This window comes from Camelus bactrianus, chromosome 35 (genome assembly GCF_048773025.1).
Source record: "Camelus bactrianus isolate YW-2024 breed Bactrian camel chromosome 35, ASM4877302v1, whole genome shotgun sequence".
NCBI classification, from domain to species: domain Eukaryota; kingdom Metazoa; phylum Chordata; class Mammalia; order Artiodactyla; family Camelidae; genus Camelus; species Camelus bactrianus.
In genome coordinates, this window is record NC_133573.1 from 26,372,763 (window position 1) to 26,377,662 (window position 4,900).

At 34.8% G+C, this 4,900-nt stretch overlaps 1 non-coding gene across 1 annotated transcript; it reads left to right on the plus strand.

Moving 5' to 3' along the window:
• The first annotated feature begins 1,207 nt into the window (after positions 1 to 1,207).
• On the plus strand, positions 1,208 to 1,314 carry LOC123619114 (U6 spliceosomal RNA). The gene has a single exon (XR_006727655.2). It is a non-coding gene; the product is annotated as a U6 spliceosomal RNA (small nuclear RNA).
• The last annotated feature ends 3,586 nt before the right edge of the window (positions 1,315 to 4,900 follow it).

The window sequence follows — 4,900 nt, forward strand, 5'->3', positions numbered from 1 at the left end:
TATAAATACATATCTAGTCCATAGATTTGGGACAACTGTATATATTCCATAGATGTGAGACAAATAAATCAATGAAGCACATTTGGGAAAAGAAATTCTAAAGAACCAGGAAAGGACAGGGTTCCCTCTTTCCACAGTTGCATTGCAGTGTCGTGTGAATGAGTGGGGCACGATTCAGGAACACTTGAAAATAATCTGAATAATTTATTTTTGCTCTCAGATAACCCAACTGTGTAAAATCACTAGTTTTTAAAACTTATTTCTTCTTTCATAACATAGCCAGATCTAAGTGGAGTTGAATTATGTGAAATGTGTTTTAATTTTCCGTTTATTTTAAAATTGCAGTTTTACTGACTGAATTTTGCATGAAGTAAGACACATCTGCAGTGTTGCAAACACAAACCTATTCCCCATAGACAAACAGAGAATTCAAGAATTCAAGCTAAAGTAAGTCCTCCACGAGACCAGAATACTCCCTGTTGACTGTATATATTGTATTAATTAATTGATCAGAAAACTTGAGTCATGTCCTAGTTTTCCACTTTTTGTATTTTTTATTCTGGAGTCTCAGGTTTCAACTTCAGTTATTTAAGGGGACTCTAACCAAAGGCTTTTATATGAGAATTTTAAGGAACAGGAAATGGAAAGTGGAATCATGACAAATTAGACACTATTATCTATTTACCTTACAACTGAGAAGTCACTGGAAAATTTCTTAGATAAAAAGAATGTCTGTAGATCCCTACGGAAACAAATATCAGTGCTTTAGAAGCGCGATAAGCAAGCATTTCCCCTAATTTTGGAATACTTGGTAAGGATCTAAATGACAAAGAGAGTGAAGAGCTATTTGAACCTGTGTGTATGCAAATGCATTCAGACATCCAGCAGGTGACACATGACTTCTGGCACCGTCTCACTCAGAGCAGGGCTCCCCGGCTTTGTAGCTTGACGTCGGAAATTGGGAGATGATGCTGTACAAAACAGACCTAAATTTTTACATTTCCCTGTGCTCTGTGTGTATGCCAGTTAATGCACAATGATGAATGCCAGCTGCATTTAAAGTTAAGTAACTCAAGGAGTGGAATATTAAAAATTTACGACTAAATGGGGTGTTCATGGTTTAGCCACATATGCCTCCAGCTTCCTCCCCAAAGAAGGCAGTATAGAAAAAACTCCTTATGTCCTTAAGGCCTGAAAGATAAATGCAGGGCTCACCTCAGCAGCACATGTACTTAACTTGGGGTGATACAGAGAAGATTAGCATTGTCCCTGAGCTAGGATGACATATACATTCCTCAAGTGTTTCATATTTTAAAAAATGAGGCAGTTTTTTAAAAGACTGAATTCTGTCACTGGCCAACAAAAGCTTTCAGAGAGGAAAAAAAGAAAAAAAGAAAAAAAAAAAAAAAGACACCTCTCAAAGCCAGTCACATTTGTGAGTATTTATTTTCACCAGATCTCTATGTTGTGAACATACGCACTTCAGTACAGAAATAGTCATGTGATCATTAACTTCAACTTGTGACTTCCAGAAATAAATGATAGACGGACAGATAGTTGACAGGGAGACAATCCTAGGTGGGAGGGAGAGGCAGGGGGGGTCAACTTTTTATTAAATGAAAGAAGAACCAAAATTTTTTATTAGAACAAAAAGATAAATTATAGTCATGTAATAAAATTCTTAAGACTTCTGACTCTAAACTGCACTTAAATTCCAAGTGTCTGTTATAGAAACTTGATAAAGATACCGAAGTCATTGTTTGCTTAAAGTTTTAAAATTCTCTGAAATGGTTCCGAGCAATTAAGCTTTAAATAATGAACATTTCTTTTTTTCTACTTTCTGCTCAAGAGGAGAAAGAGAAAGAAGTCTAATAGTCATTGGAAGCTACCTAGCACCTGGTGTTAGACACTTGGCATGCATTTTCTTAAGCTACTGAAATCAAAATTATGATCATTTTGTAATACCTTCAAATTGCTGTTGAAAATATGGCAGACATTCAAATCAGAAATCAATTTTAGGGACGGGGTATTTTGTAAGACAAAAATATATTTTGTTTACTGAAAACAAACAAAACACAAGTCCAGTCTGCGTTTCATCAGATCTTCTTGTCCTGGCTTGGTTTTTGTGTCATGTTGGTGCTGCTTGTGGGCAGAGCAGGGGAGTTGCAGTAGATAATGTCTGAGAAAACTTCTTTAAAAACAGGAAAAAAAAAAAAAAAAAAGAAGTAGGCCGACATTCCAGAAGGCTGTATTTTTAAATTTTATTTTGCAGTGTGTTTATGTATTTTAATATTAAGTACATAAAAGTAAGAGTTCAAATTCTGATGCGAGTAAGTGATAAAAGTCAGGCAAACTCTAAAGTATTTAACATGAGGAAAATTATTTGATGAATGGCTGTTCATATAGAGAATTTATATTTCTCAGCCTGTTTTCTCCTTTCCCCATCTTCATGGTTCCCTGGGCACTGCCAAAGGGGAAATGTTCAGTCCAATTAAATGCACAGACTCCATAATTTGCCTCTGTTCTGACTTAGCCTCCTTAATTCTTATTTCACTTGGTTAATATTTGTTCTCAGCTATTTCCTCATTCTGTGTGTTGAACCAGTCTCTCTGAAAGTCCACTTTTTCTATAGGCCTCCAACTACAAAAATAAAAAATGTTTTAAACGAAGGTCATCAAAGGGTTCACAGAAACCCTGTCATGATTTTAGAAATAGTCAACAATTCAGACATGAGCACCAATTTAAAAAAAAGCTGCCGAATGGGAAGCCCAGGTTCTTCAGTCCATTTTCTTCTATCACTTGTAAGTTAATACTCACTGATAAAATACTAAAATGCCAGGAATCCCATCAGGCACCCGAGACAACGGAATGAGCCGCCGGAGATGGGCAGCAGAACAGTGGCACATACGCATGTTGTGTGACCAGGATAAAATATCACAATGTACGCCTAGTCTGGTTCTTGCACACAGATCAATTAAATGAGACTGAAAAAACAACAACAAAATAATAACAAAGACAAAAATGCCAGATATTTACTAACTTTTTAAGTAGAAATGACTTCATTTAATGGCTTTCAGATGGACAATGTCAGATTCTATGTTTTAAATATACAAATAAGATTTTTTTTTAAATAAAATAGGGATAGGAAAAAGGAATAGAAAGGAAGAAGTAGGGAAGAGTTCATAGAGTGAGAATGAAATCTGGTTTAATAAAAAGCTGAATATATTCAAGTTCAGAGTAGGTTGAATTTGTTTTATTTGGGTGGCATTTTCCTCCAATTATTTATTATCTCTTATTATTTTACCTTAAGACCTAATATTTAAGCCTCATATATGATCAAATCCTTTATATCTGTAAGGATATACTACTATATTTTGTATTAATATTTAGCCTATTAGACAGAAGGACAAGTTCAAGTTTCTATCAGTGTTTCCGTTGTACTGACACTACTAAGGGCAGCCATCAATTTAAAGTGAATGTATCCCCATTTTTCCTTATTAATTTTAAAGTTAAAATAGAGTAATTGAGTCTAATCTTTTTTTCTTTTTAATTGAGCAGAAATTTTGATTCTAGCATCACATATTGGCTGATGGAGGATACTTGAGTTTAGTCATTTATGAAGAAGCGTAGCCATGTTGGACCTTTCAATAGCTAAATTATGTTGAAAAGAGACTTCACATGGGAGGGGGTCTACCCGTCTAGTTTTGGTCATGGTGTCTCTTCCTTTGAAATAGCACTTTCTTTCTGGACATTGCAGTGCACTTTCAAAAATCTGCCTTATAGTTTGTCTTGTTGACTGTGTTGTTCCCTGTTGTTCATATCCCACATTTCTTTACCCTACCAAACCCTAAGGAAAACCTTCTTGGGGTAAGATTCATTTGTTTTTGGTATTATGTTTTAGTTTCGGATACAGTGTCTTACATACATATATTCAGCAGGCAATAATTACCGAATGCCTACTCTAAGTCAGGCACTGTGCTAAGCCAAGGGGCTAGAGATAAGAGCAACGCAGAGAAAACGTTTCCTTACATTGCCTGTAATATACTTAGAAACCAGCGTACAGTGGATTCAGCCTTCAGATTTGCAATTAGATCTGCATCCAAATCCTGCTTCAGCTCCTGCAAGTTACGTTATCATGTAACTTACTTGTTTCCATTTATTCTTCAGTAGAAAAATGACAGCACTTACCAAAGAGGTTTGTTGCAAAAGCCAAGTTGGATTATTAGAGTAAACCTCTTAATATGATGCTGCGATATATGAAGTTTGTAATAAACCGAAGTTATATATTATTTAATATGTGTTAAATTGTATCTTTTCTATAATGCTGTTGATATGCTATGGTGACTGCATGCTTATGCAGATATGATACAGGACCATTGGGTAAAATATTTACAGTATATCATGGTCTTATTAATGAAACCTGTCTCTCCTCTCTACTCATTTATTTTGGTAATACAAACTTTCATAGGTTTCTTCCTGAGGAACGTTTCAATATTTAATTTTGCTCTTTGTGAATTTTGCTGTTTTTATGCCTAAAATTTCTTTGTTTGCTTCAGGAAGAGAAATACTGTCATTTATATTTTCATCTTTTCAAAAAATATATTTACTCTATAAATTTTCATCTTTATCTTAATGATTTTATCTGTTTTCTCTGATGATACATATCTTCCCTAGCCAAATTCCAGGATCAAGCAAACATTTAAATAGCTTGGTTATACAAAAGCTAGGCAGAATATTACCCTCTGTCTCTCCTCGCCCTTTATTCCAAATATTAGAAGATGAATTTGCTCCTAGATAATTTAAAATATTCTATAAATTCTCAGAATAAATTATTCTCAGGCTTTTGCAGTAGTCTTCTAAGCCCTGCTTTTCCCTTGCAAAGCTCCTTAAATTCACCAGT